Source organism: Triturus cristatus, chromosome 1_2 (assembly GCF_964204655.1).
Source record: "Triturus cristatus chromosome 1_2, aTriCri1.1, whole genome shotgun sequence".
NCBI classification, from domain to species: Eukaryota; Metazoa; Chordata; class Amphibia; order Caudata; family Salamandridae; genus Triturus; species Triturus cristatus.
The window spans coordinates 281,836,462-281,853,283 of NC_140580.1; the positions used below are offsets into that span (position 1 = coordinate 281,836,462).

General features: G+C 55.8%; 1 protein-coding gene and 1 pseudogene across 6 annotated transcripts in view; both read right to left on the reverse strand.

The window, feature by feature from the left end:
- MARCHF8 (membrane associated ring-CH-type finger 8) overlaps window positions 1-16,822 on the reverse strand; it is a 697,693-nt gene that overhangs the window by 357,327 nt on the left and 323,544 nt on the right. The gene's annotated exons all lie outside the window — the stretch shown is intronic.
- The window catches only part of LOC146867163 (28S ribosomal RNA), a 3,330-nt pseudogene continuing 2,989 nt past the window's right edge, over window positions 16,482-16,822 (reverse strand).

The following is a 16,822-nucleotide window of genomic DNA, read 5'->3' on the forward strand; positions in this document are numbered from 1 at the left end:
TGTGGCAAAGTCCACATATTGAAACCCCCAGGGCTGGAAGTAGTGGAGGCAGACTACCGGGTGGCTTTACCAATCGTGGACTTGTTGCTGCAGCCTGCTGAGAAGGTCTGCAAAGTAGTTGTCCACTCATAGGAGGTATTCCGCCAACAGGTGGATCCTGTGGTGGTGAGCCCAGTGCTAGATGGACTGAGCTAATAGAGAAAGTTGAGGGGAGCGAGTGCCCCCCGATTCTGAATGTAATACATGGCTCTCATGTTGTCTGTCCGTACAAGGACTATCTTTCCCACTATGTGGGGAAGGAAGGTTTTGAGGGCTAGATGGACAGCTAGCAGCTCCAGGAAGTTAATGTGGAGACTCATGTGAGTGAGAACCACACTGATACCAGACAGTCAGGTTTTGTAGGAGCACCCTCCACCCACTGAGAGATGTGTCCATTATGATGGTAGTCTGCAGAACTGGGTCGAGAAAGGGCTGCCACTGCAAAAAGTCTTTGTTGTCCCACCACTACAGAGCGTGATGAGTGCAGCAACTGATCAATACTAGATCTTTAAAATGACCATCCTTTTGAGACTACAGAAGCAATAAGCATTCCTGCAGTGGGCGCATGTGCAATCTTGCGTGGAGTACTATGGCAATGCAGGAGGCCATTATGCCTAGGAGGCACGTGGCTGTCCATACTGTGACCTGTTGATTTGGCGGAAAAAGAAGCAGCAACACGTGGAAGAAGTGGACCCTTGCCAGACTGGGATAGGCTTTGCCGACTTCTGCATTGCAGATGGCTCCGAGATAAGATTGAATTTGACGGGCATGGAGAGTGGACTATACTGGGTTGATGGAAAAGGCTGTTTGCAGAGGAGGTCTATTGTGTCTTGGGTATGTGCATTGCACTGCTGTTGCGTTGCACACTTTATCAGCCAATGGTCCAGTATGGGAATACATGGGTGCCCTGTCTTCGTAGGTGTGTGACAGCTAATGAAAGCATTTTGGTAAAAACTCAATGTGCGGTGAAGACCTTGAAGGGCAGCACTTTGAACTGGGGATGGTAACCACTTACCACAAACTGGAGGAAGTGACGATGCGCTGGATGAATCGGGATGTGGAAGTAGGCGTCTTTGACGTCGAGTGTCGCCATGAAGTCGCCTTGCTGTAGCAGAGGTATGACATCCTGAAGAGTGACCATGTGGAAGTGTTCTGACAGGATGTACTCATTCAGGGGTCTGAGGTTCAGAATGGGCCTGAGGGACTAGTGCTTTTTGGGAATAAGGCAGTAGAGGGAAAACACCCCTGAAATCTGTAGGGGTTGTGGAACAGGCTCTATGTCCCCTCTGAGAAGACGAGCTTGGATCTATCCCCAAAGGAGGTGATGGTGTTCTGGGAAGAGAACGTGTCTGCGGGGTGGTAAGTTGGGTGGTGTGGTGATGAGCTGCAGACAGTAACTGTGTTGAATGATGTCTAATACCCACTGATCAGAGGTGACATGTTGCCAGGAAGTGAAGAACATCAAAAGGTGTCCCCTGACAGGTGTTGTGCAAGCGGGGGGGCAGGAGTGGCAAGTCACTGTTTGGCTGGGACAGCTCCCCTGGGGGAGCTCCCTTTGCCTCTACTTTGGGCGCAATTTCTACGATAGATTCCCCTGAAGTAGCCCTTTGTGGAAGATGGTTGGGTAGGCTGGCATTGGAAGGATATGGTGGCTTGTCGGGTAGGTGGTCTTTGAGCCTCTGCAATACACAAAGCATCGAAAGAACCCCCATGAGGAAGGCGTCTGCAAGGAGCCCATGGCTTTACGGTCTCTGTGTCTTCCTTGATTTTCTCCAGCATCTCGACAACCTAAGGGACAAATAGATGTTCCCCATCAAAGTGCAGATTGAGGAGATGCAGTTGAACATCCAGTTTTAAGTTGGAGACACTGAGCCAGGCATGTCTGTGGAGAAGAACAATGTAATTATTCCCCCATGCAGCAGTGTCAGCCGCATCCAGGGCACATCTAAGGGTTGTGTTGGAAATCAGTTTCCCTACTGTGACCAACTCACATTCCCTTTTACGGTGCTCTTCTGGGAGGTGCTGGAGGGGTTCCTCCATTTCGTCCCAGTGGGCCCAGTCATATCTAGAGAGAAAACAAATGGAATTGGTACTGCACCGGTGGTTGGCAGACTGGGCCATGTCACGGTTACCAACCTTGTCTATCCGTTTACTCTCTTTGTCCAGCAGTGGAGCATCGCAGTTGCCTTAAGCATTTAATCGCTTACAAGCGGTATGAACCACTAGGGAATCTGGTGAGGGTTGACACCTAACATAGATGGGATCTAAAGGGGAGGCCTTCGAAGGTTTCCGCGGAGCGCTCTCCCTCGTCCACCCTTGAGTCGCTCTTTCTCACGGTGCGAGAGGACATTCAATCAGTAAAGGTGGAGTTTGCCGCGGAGCCCCGGGAGGTTTGTCGAGATGTTGACAGTGTGGGAGAACGAGTGGCCTCTCTGGAGGAGAGAAGCGACACTACAGTGACGGACCTGTTTACGCTCCAGCAGGAGGTGATTCGACTTCGGGACCAGAATGTCGACATCCAGACCCACTTAGAAGACGCGGAAAACCGGTCCCGGAGACACAACATCCGAATCCGGGGGTTCAAGGCCTCAGAAGACACCCGCGATCTCTTCGCTTTCACACAGGGCCTCTTTCGCCACATCTTGGGAGACTCCCATCAGACCGAGGTGGTCTTGGATAGGGCGCATACAGTGGGGCCGCCCCGTGCTCCTAACGCGCCACCAGCGGACATTCTGGTGTGTGTCCAGGACTTTCGTGCCAAGGAGGCTATTCTCACAAAAGCGAGGTCACTTCACCCCATTGTTTACAAGGGGCACTCCCCAGTGTTGTACCAAGACTTAGCCCTGATTACGCTGCAGCGGTGCCGCAAATTTCGCCCAGTCACTGAGCATCTCCGCCAGCAAGGAGTCTCCTATTCCTGGGGGCACCCTTTTCGCCTAATTTTTCGCCACTCTGACAGACTCTATTAGATTCGCTCACTTATGGAGGCATGCCGGGTGTTGGGGCTGGCAGCTCCCATCGAGGAAGACGATGCCCGCAGCTCTGCTTCTAATACAGAGGTGTCCCCGGCGGGGTGGTGGCGCCGGGGCGGTCGGCGCGGATCTCGGCGGCCGCCCCGATCAGAGATTGTTAAAGGTCAGCAGGTGGCCCTCTCTGCGGCGGCTGAGGTGCTCTCCGGAGAGGATGCGACAGAGAATTGACTGCCCTTCCAGGCAGGAACTGCTTTTCGGTTCTCTGCTGGGGGGGGGCGGCGGGGGAAGTGGGTCCTCCTCTTGGTTCACCTAAACCCCTATGTGGCTGACTGACCAGTTTTCCTGGGACGACGGACTCTTTCAATTACCAGGACTGGCTGTTCTGTTCCTCGTTTGGGATTGGTTACAGGGACATTTGGTACCTGGGTATACAGGATGTTTTTTTGTTCCTCCTTTTTTCCCCCTTTTATTGTTATTGGGAGGGTCCCCTTGTCCACGTTTTCTCTTGTAGGGCCCACTGAGCGTGCCTCGGGTAGTCACAGTCCGCTCCTGCTCACATTGCTCCCTTCTAGGGTCCCTGCTGCGCTTGCTATCACTCATTCCCTTTTAGTACGCTAGATGCCAAGTAGACAGTTAAAAGTGTTGACCCTCAATGTCCGGGGATTGAATAACCCGGTTAAACGTACGGCTGTCCTGAGCTACATGGAGCACTCGGCTGCCAACATTTGCCTCCAACAGGAGACCCACTTTCTCGCCAAGTATCACCATAGGCTTAAGTCCCGTGCCTTCCCCACACAGCTTTTTTCCTCTAGCTCCAATAAATCAGCCGGGGTGGCAATTCTCATTTCCCGCTCCTTTCAGGGTAAACTCCTTCAGAAGGGTGCTGAGATTAGGGGTCGCTTGCTTACATACCATTTCCTGGTGGCTGGGGTATCCCTCGTGATTGGCTCGGTGTATGCTCCCAACGAGGGGCAGAATAAATTCCTTCATCACGCACTCACTGAAGCGACGGCTAACTCGGACTGGCGCCTGTTTCTTGGGGGTGACCTGAATCTAGTGTTTGACAACGTTGTTGACCGCTCGTGCCAGCGCACTAGTAAGGTGGGGGCCCTCTATCGGTCCGGTTTGACGCATATTCGTGACCTGGGCTTGGTGGATCTGTGGGGACGCTTCCACCCTTCGAGCCGCACATACACTTTTTATTCAGGGTCTCATAAGACCTATGCCAGACTCGATTATTTTCTGTGCTCCACCCCTCTGCAGACAATAGCTACAGAGGTGGAGATTCTTCCTGCGGCTTTATCGGATCACTCGCCGGTCATGGCTTCCTTCTCGCCCCCCCCACATGCACTTACCGCTGCGGCACTGGCGTCTTCGGGACTCCTTGCTCCACCGCGCCTCCACGGTGTATCAGATTAAAGTAGCCATCGCAAACTACTTAGTCACTAATGCTAACGCGGACACCTCGTGGAGAATTCAAAGCAATTTCCACTGCGGATAACAGGGAGCGTAGCCGGAAACGGGCCGAACTCACACAAAGGGTGGCGGAGCTGGAGCAGATGCACCAACGCACCGGTGCCGCTCGGGCTTGGCGCCAGCTCTGTACTGAATGGAAACAGCTGGCGGCGCTGGACCAGGACAGGGCAGAATATGCGGCCCTCCGCCTTCGCCATCCTTACTTTACCGGGGGTGACAGGTGTGGCCGGCTTCTGGCGCACAAACTCAGAGAGGTGAGGCAGCGGCAAGGGGTGCAGGCCATCCGTCACCCGGGAGGTGGGCTCACCTCAGATGATAGCGCTATTGCAGAGCCCTTCCGCGATTTTTATGCTACGCTGTATTTGGGAGACTCCCTCGATATGTCGCATAGCCTTAATTATTTAGAAGCGGCCCAGATACCTGCTCTGACTGTGGACCAGGCCGCTCACCTGGACAGAGATATTGGCCTGGAGGAGGTGGTCGCGGCCATCTCCCGTCTCTGCCTCAGCAAATCGCCACGGCTACTCTGAGGCCTTTTATAAAGCCTTTTGCTACCAGGTAGCCCCTTTGCTGCGTGATCTTTTTAACACATTTGCACAGGCGAGTGCGATCCCGGAAGAAATGCTGGAGGCCTCGGTTATTGTTATACCGAAGCCCGGTAAGGACGTTACAAGTTGCGGCGCGTATAGACCGATTTCTTTATTAAACATTGATATTAAATTATACACTAGCATCTTGGGGACACGTCTTGCCCCATACATGGCTCAACTGGTGGAGCCAGACCAAGCCGGCTCTATCTCGCAGCGGCAAACCAGCGATAACACCAGGAGGGTACTCCATCTTATTGAAAAAGCATCTCGCACGCAGGGGGAGTATATGCTACTGGCGATTGACGCTGAAAAAGCCTTCGACAGGGTTCATTGGCCCTACTTAGAGCAAGTCCTGCACCGGTTTGGCTTTGGGGACAAGTTGCGCACCCAGATATTGAATTGGTACCACATGCCCCGGGCAACGGTCCGGGTAAATGGACAGACGTCCTCCGTTTCCCCATCGAGAGGGGCACCCGACAGGGATGTCCCCTCTCGCCTATCCCCTTTGCGCTCTACATGGAGCCTTTGGCGCGGAGAATTAGACAACACCCTCTTATAGCAGGGATCAAATTTGGGGGAGATATACATAAGATCAGCTTATATGCGGGCGACATTCTGCTTTCCCTCACTGACCCAGTCCAGTCGCTGCGGGCCCTTTTCATTGAGCTCCATAACTTCACCCTAGCCTCGGGCTTTAAGATTAATGTGGATAAGTCAACAGCCTTAAACATCTCACTGTCCACGCCCACATTAGCCCGAAAACAGGAAGAGCACCCGCTCCAATGGTCCGACACTACGGTCCCTTACCTGGGGGTGCAGTTGGGCCCAACGATCCCAGCCACCATCACGGCCAATTACGACAGGCTTCGCGCTCATGTCCGCAGGGAACTAGGCAAATGGAAACACTACCCTCTCTCTTGGCTCGGCAGAATCGCGGCTGTCAAGATGACCATACTCCCCCAAATTCTTTATATTTCCCAACTCTTCCGCTGCGCCCTCCCGCAGGTTGGATTCAACAAACCCAGTCTGACCTGGCACATTTTATATGGCAGGGGCACACACCTCGGTTTAAGCAGGAGATTGCGGTTCTTCCCACGGAACAGGGAGGGGTGGGCATACCATCCTTGCAGCTCGACTTTTATGCGGCACAGCTCCGCTATTTAGTCGAGTGGAGCCGCTTAGAATCCGAAAAGCATTGGCTTTTTCAGGACCAGGCGGTTGCGGCGAAGCCTCTACAAGGTATCCCCTTTCTCCGGAAGCAGCATAGGCCGGCCAACCTTTACGCCTCTTATATCACGAGCACTATTTTAGAGGCCTGGGACCGCACGGCCACCTCACATGGGCTAACCACATTTCCCTCCCCCATGACCCCGTTGTTTGACAATCCGGATTTCACCCCTGGATTGGATCCTAGGGCATTTTCAAGCTGGCGACTTACCTCTTGCCGGTCCTTGGGACACTTGTTTGATCTAGAGGGCATACTATCCTTCCCACAAGTCAAGACACACCATGGCGTTCCGGAGTCTGATCGGCTACAATATTTACAACTCCGAGACTGGGCACTTCAGCCACAAATTAAAGCCGGGGCTCAGCGCTTCTTAACCCCATATGAGAAGTGGCTGCTTATGCGGTCTTCCAAAAAAAAAACGAATCTCTGATCTATATAAACACTTGCTTGTAGCTACTACCCTCACCTATAACGCCGGGCGGGCAAGATGGGAGCGGGAGCTGGGGAGGACTCTTTCTCACAAAGAATGGGACAGCATATACTATAGAGCTCGACACTCGGCGTATCATGCCAGATTAACAGAGACGCTGACCAAGGTCGCCACTTACTGGTATCATACACCGGAACGACTCCACCGCTTTGACTCTCACGTTAGTGATAGGTGCTGGAGGCGCTGCGGGGAGGTGGGCACTTTGGAGCAAATTTTGTGGAGTTGTGATCGCATCCAGTCCTACTGGGCAACAATTTTGGATGAAGTAGATGCTCACCTCGATACGCAGCTTCCTCGCTTTCCAGCCTATGTCCTCCTTGGCCTACCAAACCCGCTAACATATCCCCTGAAATCCCGGAGAGGCTGCCTCATTGCCATTGCCCTAGGGGCAGCCACTCAGAATATAGTAGCACATTGGTGCTCCCCACAGGCTCATCCGCACTCGGGCTGGTTACAGCGACTGTGGAGGATTTTGGGCATGGAGAAACTGTCCCTCACTCTTGCGGGCAAGGGGGAGGAATTCCCGGCGCTCTGGCGGCCCTTCCTGTCTCTGCTTACAACAGAGTTCCGGGAGTTAACATGCCCCCAGTACCTCAGGCTTCTTCGCCTCGCGGATACTGAACTCCCTGCGAAACGCAAGCCTCGAACGCCACGCTGAATTGTGTGTATCGGGGACCTTCCCTTTTTTCCTTTCTTTATTTTATTCATAGGCTGTGGACAAGGGGAGGAGGGTGGGGTGGGGTTAGTGGGGAGTTTTGATTTTGGGGTTTTGCGTTGGCTGTTGAGGGCCCTTGTTGTTGACCCGCTCCTCGCATCTTACTTAGTAATGCTACTATAGCCGACACTAAATGTCTGCACTGCGCTGTCTTTCAGGAGTATGAGGTCCTGTTGTTTGTTTTTTGTCTCTTTCAAAAATCAATAAAACAGTTTCAAACCATAAAGGGGAGGCCTTGTACTTTTTGTCAAACTGGGGGTAATAACCCGGACCTTGACCGGTTCCCTGAAGATGTCAGGAGCAGGCTTGAGCATCCCTTTTAGCATGTGCAGATACTGCATGGAGCGATGAGCTGAGGAAAAGAGTCTCAAAGAGGAAGTCCTCTTCTACAGCTCTTTATGCATCTGCACATTGTGGTAAGCAGCAGCCCTACCTAAGACGTCATGGTAAGCACAGGTGTCATTTGACAGGGGGGTCGGGCAGGGTAGAGATCAAGATTAGTTTTCACAGGTAGATCTAAATCATAGGAGTCCCAAGGGGCTCCATGTGGTGGCGTGTCATACGTGTTCCCCCACTGTGTTCACCCTTGTCAGAAGGTGGTGACCCCTGTGGAGCAGAAGATACTAGGTCAAACAGAGAACGAGGTGGGGAAGCTGCTGGTCTGGGTACGGTGGAAAGGGGTGGAGGCAGCCTGGGATCAAGAAAAAGACTAGTGGCTTTATACTGCTATTCCGCTGCTTTGGTTGAAGAGAGGGCTTCAGAGTGCCCTCAAAATTGAGCTGCCTTTTAAGAGGCTCAGGACCCAGCAGCGGAGGCTGTTTTAGTATCTGGCCCATCTGGGGGTGGACAAGCTGTTTCTGGGGGGGCATCAAGCTTTTCCTGCAGTTTCTCAAGGACCGGTCTGACTGGTTCATGGACTAGTCTTCCGATCAGGGCCAAATGTTTCGGCACTGACCGGAGTTTTAAGGCGGATGGTTTCGGATCCGAAGGTCAGATCGTCTGCGAGTCGGAAGCAGGTGGCACAGAGGATTTTCTTCGGCATTGAGCTGTAGCTGGGTGTGGTGCCCGAAGCTGACGGTCGGTGATGACCATGGACCGAAGGCAGTGGTGGCCCAGAAGCCACCACTGCAGAGAGCGGCTGAATGCCCCTAGTTGGGTGGAAGCTTGGAACTGTGTTGAGGAGGAGCTGTTCTCACGACCTGTTGATCCGGCGGGAGGTCTTTGATCTTGAGGTTGGAGCTGGATCTTTCTTTGGATGGCTCATGATGTTTCCCCTAAGGAACTGGGTGACGAATAGGTCTGGGGTATCTTTGTTGCTCGCTGCACCGCTTCTTCGACTGAAAAGATCGGCAAGCCTCGCAAGAGGCCTCACCCTGTTCAAATGAGAGGCAAAGATTACAGACCTAGAGGAGATTGGCTTAGGTGTACCTTGCACAACACCAAGGGAAATATCAAAAGGGCGTACATTCCACTGCAGGTGTGGCATGGTGAGAGCGGGCCGAAAGGAAACAAAGAGAGGCCCCGACAGGCAAAGCCCCACCGGGTGCCAGAGTCGACTAGCGAAATGTTCCAGACAGTAACTGGAAGCGTCAACCCAATGCGAGAGAACAGGGGAGACACGATCAAAGACAATACCGAAGGAGAGATAGGAACCATGAAGATCGAAAAGATCACCACGACTGTGTCAATCCGGACCACTGAAGCACACCTCCAAACCAGAAGGTGGGAAAAAAACAATCTAACAATGAAGCCGATGACCATGCACATTCCAAGCAAGAGGTGAAGTCACAGTACCTCGTGGCTCCAGAGGAATTCAAAGAAAAACAACATGTACACATCCGGGCCCAACACTAGCTGGCAGAAGTATGCACAGCATGGCACCTACAGCTACAACATACATTTATAATTTATAATTGACAATCACGTCATGCTCATTGAAGTTAATAACAGAATATACACACTCAGGTTAATTATATTTTATAAACTATATTTAGGACACAACATTTTGCAAACTATATTTTGCCAGATAACCCTCCTTTTGTGTCTGAATGTACTTGTTCATACCCTTTTGCAAGGTAAGATTGAAGTCCATGTCCAAAGTTGCCATATAAAGTCTACCATTCTGTTCTAAGCAAGGTCCCTGATGGTCAACACAACTGGATGCTCATTCTTTTCCACACGTGGCTTCTAAATTATCGGCCTCTTAAACTAAGGACTAGTTATACCTATGTAGTTTTTCAAAGGGGACTTATACACATTATTTTATTAATAATTATCTCCTCATTACAGTTTTAAAGATGAGATCTATTTATATAATTTTTATTGATTTGTGTAGCACTGGTTTTCACATAAAACCCCTTTGAAGAGACACAATGGGGCCTGTTCACAAAGGTAAGCATACATCTGTGTATCTGTGAACGATGTGACTGTGATCCAACTGGTTCCCTGAATGGAGGAATTTGTGATAGTTATTCTGACTTTTCTGTTGGTCTGATTGCTGGACAGTGCAGTTGTAAATATAATGCGGAAGGAGAGCATTGTGACCAATGCAGGGAAGGGTTCTACGAACTGAGTGCTGACAACCCACATAAATATCAATGTAAGTACAATATATATTTGTTTTGATTGTTGATAAGCAGATTAGAATCTTTTTGATTGAGTGAATTGTTTGTATTTTTGTACTGATTTAATCTAAAAAAGAAAAGCTGTATAGACTTTAACAAGCAGTAGGATGACAAAATCTAAGTTGGACCAGAGAATGGCCTGTAGTAAGCTGGCTCTTTATGTGATATATCAATAAGTGGATATACCATGTAAAGAATCCAGGAGTTCCCTTAAGAGTGGACGGGAGCTTGCTATGCAATCCCAAAGTGCTCTAATAGGGGGTAGTGTGGTCAAGCAGTCTTGGCTTAACACAGAGGAGTGCAAGACATTTGCAAATACACACAATGGTTAATAAATGACAGCACAACTCAAGAAGATCCACACAAATTTATACAAATAACAAGTATCTTTATATATGTTTAGGCATCAGAGAAAAAACATTCAAGTAAGTACATTGTGAAATATAAATAGTTTCACTGTAAAAAGTGAACACAGTGCAATTTCTGAGTTCTGCAATGTTATCCTATTGAAAAAAGAACAAGTTCTGCAAACAGGTACAGTACATAGACTTACAGGACTAATCTCCAGTAGTTAAGGTGAGTGGTGGGCAAGGTCCAATGCAGCACCAATAGTACACCACCAGCGGCACGAGGACGGTCCGGTGCAAATCAGTGTCGTGAGCCCAATGCGTTTCAATGGGGATCGGTCTCTGCCTGTTGATGGGTACAAGAGCTGCAAGATGGGGTTTTGCAGCAGCATGGAGTAGAGTGGAGCAGAAAGGGTGGCAGTGGCACTACCAATGAGGCCTTACAGTCCACAGAGCTCTGCATGAATCCAGGTACCTCAACCCGGCCTTCCCCAGGGCCCCTTACTGCCTCACCCAGGTATTGTCCACGCACAGCTGCTTTGGTGGCACCCTTGTGGATGAAGGATGTGGGGATGAAATTTAGAAATGTATTATTTCCATGACCAATCGTTTGTATCCCGCTATTTACTCTATATTATGTTTGTAGCAGATTGCAGTGGGCGAGTCTTGAGTTTATTGCCTTATCCCTGGATTGTATAATTTCCATGTTGTTAAAATGTACTTGTCTCAGAGAAATGGTCTTCCCTTGAACTCTGAGAGAGATCTGATGTGAAGCCAATTAATCTCGTTTTCCAGGCATTGCTGACATCAAAATAGGTTGTTTCCCCTAGATTAATTACAGTAATAGTTTATGAAATCTATGTGTTGTATGCCCTAGCCAGGGAGGACAGTGGAGAAGTACACATCATGCCAGCACAAACATGGGTGGAAGAGCAATGATTATAACTAGAAACTTTTTGGAAAGTTTATTTTGTATTCTCCGAGATTTAAATCAAATTCGAATCTTTGGATTCACTCAAGTGCCCCTGCTATCTGAATAATCACTCTCTTGCACTCTTTTATTTTATTTCTCTTTTCTTAGTCTCTGAATTTCCTCTTTCATCTCCTTTTTTAATCCTTTAAAATTAAATTCTGACATCCAAGCATTACGGTTTTGTTTGTTTCTTTTCCCTTTGCCATGTTTCTTTCCACCTCATGCTATATATATCCTTTTTATGTTTTTAGCCATCCTGAAGCATTTATTATATGTTAATTTGGTGCATGTGGTCAGACCAAAATGGGAAAGAAGACTCAGCCCCGCTGCATGCAGCTTCTTTTATTTTTTAGCTACACCCAAGAAAAAGAATTGCCTAGCAAAAGAATAATTTTATCAATTTTTACCGGACCTTTAATCAAATTGTGTGCAATAAAATGTTGCATCAGATACGATAGCAGCGAGCAATACGGCAGTCTTTATCATATTAACGTTAATCACCCTCATCAAAGCTTCAAGGGTTCAACATTTCTGGAATATGACATTTCACTCACCACCGCCTTCGTTCACCTGGCATTTTTAGTAAGGGCTCTTTAATATATACATAGTTAAACAAAATATAATTTGCTACTTTGTATTCTTAAAATAAAGCTTACGCTTCAGCACCTCAACCTTTTTACTCTTAACTGTTTGTTTAACTTAAAGCTGGCATTAGATACATTTAATGTAATTGGCTGTTTCTATGGTAGCAGATAATCTTGCTCTTTTAAAATAATTTCGATTTGATCCATCAACCTTCAAGTGTGCGCTTCACATGGGAAGATGCGCAGTCCCTATGACTGGGTTATCAATATTAGGGGTGGGCGGAAAATTCCGTTCCGCCAGCGTAGCAGATAAAGCCAGCCACCCCGGCTCACGGGCCCGGTCCTTGCTTCTGAAAGCAGCCAGGCTGGGGAGAGCCTCCCTGGGCCCCGGTGGACCCCTGTCTCCAGCGCCGGGACCCTCGGCTGGCTTGCAGGACCGGGGGCTCCTGCACCCCGGGCCCTGCCGGACGGAGCACGAGCCCCGGGCCCGGTCCCAGCTTCAGACCCCTAGCCAGGCCGGGGAGAGCCTCCCTGGGCCCCGGAGGGCACCTTTTCCCCAGCGCACGGACCCTCGGCTGGCTTGCAGGACGGGGGGCTCCCGCACCATGGGACACTGTGACGGAGCACAAGCCCCGGGTCCGGTCCCAGCCTCCGAACCCTAGCCAGGCCGGGGAGAGCCTCCCCGGGCCCCGGTGGAACCCCGTCCCCAGCGACCGGACCCTCGGCTGGCTTGCGGGACGGGGGGCTCCCGCACCCTGAGACGGAGCTCCAGCACTGGGCCCAGCTTCCGGACCCCAGCCAGGCAGGGGAGAGCCTCCCCGGGACCCGGTGGAACCCCGTCCCCAGCGACCGGACCCTCGGCTGGCTTGCGGGACGGGGGGGCTCCCGCACCCTGGGACGGAGCTCCAGCTCCGGGCCCGGCTTCCGGACCCCAGCCAGGCCGGGGAGAGCCTCCCCGGGCCCCGGTGGAACCCCGTCCCCAGCGACCGGACCCTCGGCTGGCTTGCGGGACGGGGGGCTCCCGCACCCTGGGACGGAGCTCCAGCACCGGGCCCGGGCCCAGCTTCCAGACCCCAGCCAGGCCGGGGAGAGCCTCCCCGGGCCCCGGTGGACACCCGTCCCCAGCGCGCGGACCCTCGGCTGGCTTGCGGGACAGGGGGCTCCCGCACCCTGGGACGGAGCTCCAGCACCGGGCCCGGGCCCAGCTTCCGGACCCCAGCCAGGCAGGGGAGAGCCTCCCCGGGCACCGGTGGAACCCCGTCCCCAGCGACCGGACCCTCGGCTGGCTTGCGGGACGGGGGGCTCCCGCACCCTGGGACGGAGCTCCAGCACCGGGCCCGGGCCCAGCTTCCGGACCCCGGCCCAGCTTCCGGACCCCAGCCAGGCCGGGGAGAGCCTCCCCGGGCCCCGGTGGACACCCGTCCCCAGCGCGCGGACCCTCGGCTGGCTTGCGGGACGGGGGGCTCCCGCACCCTGGGACGGAGCTCCAGCACCGGGCCCGGGCCCTGCTTCCGGACCCCAGCCAGGCAGGGGAGAGCCTCCCCGGGACCCGGTGGAACCCCGTCCCCAGCGACCGGACCCTCGGCTGGCTTGCGGGACGGGGGGGGCTCCCGCACCCTGGGACGGAGCTCCAGCACCGGGCCCGGCTTCCGGACCCCAGCCAGGCCGGGGAGAGCCTCCCCGGGCCCCGGTGGAACCCCGTCCCCAGCGACCGGACCCTCGGCTGGCTTGCGGGACGGGGGGCTCCCGCACCCTGGGACGGAGCTCCAGCACCGGGCCCGGGCCCAGCTTCCGGACCCCAGCCAGGCCGGGGAGAGCCTCCCCGGGTCCCGGTGGACACCCGTCCCCAGCGCGCGGACCCTCGGCTGGCTTGCGGGACAGGGGGCTCCCGCACCCTGGGACGGAGCTTCAGCACCGGGCCTGGGCCCGGCTTCCGGACCCCAGCCAGGCCAGGGAGAGCCTCCCCGGGCCCCGGTGGAACCCCGTCCCCAGCGACCGGACCCTCGACTGGCTTGCAGGACGGGGGGCTCCCGCACCCTGGGACGGAGCTCCAGCACCGGGCTCGGGCCCGGCTTCCGGACCCTAGCCAGGCCAGGGAGAGGCTCCCCGGGCCCCGGTGGACCACCTTCCCCAGCGCCCGGGCCCTCGGCTGCCTTGCAGGACAGGGGGCTCCCGCACCCTGGGACACTGGGACGGAGCACAAGCCCCGGGTCCGGGCCCAGCTTCCGAACCCTAGCCAGGCTGGGGAGAGCCTCGCCGGGCCACGGTGGACACCCTTCCCCAGCGCCCGGACCCTCGGCTGGCTTGCACGACGGGGGACTCCCGCACCCTGGGACACTGGGACGGAGCACAAGCCCCGATTCCGGGCCCAGATTCCGAACCCTAGCCAGGCTGGGGAGAGCCTCCGCGGACCCTGGTGGACGCCCTTCCCCAGCGGCTGGACCCTCGGCTGGCTTGCTGGACGGGGGGCTCCCGCACCCTGGGACACTGGGACGGAGCACAAGCCCCGGGTCCGGGCCCAGCTTCCGAACCCTAGCCAGGCCGGGGAGAGCCTCCCCGGGCCCCGGTGGACACCCTTCCCCAGCGCACGAACCCTCGGCTGGCTCACAGGACGGGGGCTCCCGCACCCCGGGGCCTGCCGGACGGAGCACGAGCCCGAGGCCCGGTCCCAGCTTCCGAACCCTAGCCAGGCCGGGGAGAGCCTCCCTGGGCCCCGGAGGGCACCCTTTCCCCAGCGCACGGACCCTCGGCTGGCTTGCAGGACGGGGGGCTCCCGCACCCTGGGACACTGGGAAGGAGCACAAGCCCCGGGTCCGGGCCCAGCTTCCGAACCCTAGCCAGGCCGGGGAGAGCCTCCCCGGGCCACGGTGGACACCCTTCCCCAGCGCATGGACCCTCGGCTGGCTTACAGGACGGGGGCTCCCGCACCCTGGGACACTGGGATGGAGCACAAGCCCCGGGTCCGGGCCCAGCTTCCGAACCCTAGCCAGGCTGGGGAGAGCCTCCCCGGGCCCCGGTGGACACCCTTCCACAACGGCTGGACCCTCGGCTGGCTTGCAGGACGGGGGGCTCCCGCACCCTGGGACACTGAGATGGAGCACAAGCCCCGGGTCCGGGCCCAGGTTCCGAACCCTAGCCAGGCTGGGGAGAGCCTCCCCGGGCCCCGGTGGACACCCTTCCCCAGCGGCTGGACCCTCAGCTGGCTTGCGGGACAGGGGGCTCCCGCACTCTGGGACGGAGCCGCACCCTGGGATGGAGCTCCAGCACCGGGCCCAGCTTCCAGACCCTAGCCAGGCCGGGGAGAGCATCCCCGGGCCCCGGTGGACACCCGTCCTCAGCGCACGGACCCTCAGCTGGCTTGCGGGACAGGGGGCTCCCGCACCCCGGGACGGAGCCGCACCCTGGGACGGAGCTCCAGCACCGGGCCCAGCTTCCGAAACCTAGCCAGGCCGGGAAGAGCCTCCCCGGGCCCCGGTGGACACCCGTCCCCAGCGCCCGTACCCTCGGCTGGCTTGCAGGACGGGGGGGCTCCCGCACTCTGGGACGGAGCCGCACCCGGGGACGGAGCTCCAGCACCGGGCCCGGGCCCAGCTTCCGGACCCTAGCCAGGCCGGGGACAGCCTCCCCGGGCCCCCGGTGGACCCCCTGTCCCCAGCACCCGGACCCTCGGCGGGAACCAAGGAGGGTTAAGCCCAGGCCACGTCCTCTCCCCAACAGCCTGCCCGGGGAGCCCATTTTTATCGACTATTAAGCCCCCACGTAGTGGGGGCTTGCAGAACTCTGGGGGAGGACAAAAGCTGGAGTTAGCCCGGCCGGCCGGCAAGCCGGCCATCTGGTCACCCGGCCCGCAGGGCCATCTGCTCGCCCGGCCCGAAGGGCCATCTGGTCACCCGGCCCGCAGGGCCATCTGGTCACCCGGCCCGCAGGGCCATCTGGTCACCCGGCCCGCAGGGCCATCTGGTCGCCCGGCCCGCAGGGCCATCTGGTCACCCGGCCCGCAGGGCCATCTGGTCGCCCGGCCCGCAGGGCCATCTGGTCGCCCGGCCCGCAGGGCCATCTGGTCACGCAGCCAGGCGACCAGATGCCCAGGGACCACCCGGCCCCCAGGTGGCGAGGGTGGCCAGGCGCTCCGAGGCAGCCGCTCGGGAGGGCTCCTTCCCCGGTGATGCTCCTCGCCTCCCTGGGCGGGAGCGGCGGGAAGGGGAGGCCAGGCCATCTGGTCACCCTGCCGAGCAGCGAGGGACTGTGGCCCCTGTCCCCGCGCCCCGGTGGGGCAGGGACGGGAGGGGGAAGCCCCCGTGCCGGAAGGCACGTGGTGGAGGCAGCCTCCCGCAGGCCCACGTTACCCCCTTCCGCGTCCCTTCCCGCCGGCCCAGCGGCAGAGGGACCCACCCCTGGGTGTGGTGGAGGAGGGCGTCCGCGGGCGCCCACGCACGGAGAGAGACAAAAGCTTGGCTCAGAGGATGACTTTCAATAGATCGCAGCGAGGTAGCTGCTCTGCTACTTACGAAACCCTGACCCAGAATCAGGTCGTCTACGAGGCATTTGGCTATTTTGTACCACCTTGCGGTGGCTCATTCTGGGTTATTATTATGCTGCCCATCAGCGCCAAACGGCCTTGCTTACAACGACGCTCGCTCCGAGAGGTATGGCCACTATGAAAGCAACCTCACTGGAGCTGGGAAGCGGGTGGTGTTTCGTCATAAACAGCCGAGCTTCATACAACGCTCACTCTGGAGTATAGCTACAAAAGCTGTCCTCACTGGAGCTGAGAAGCCTGAGAT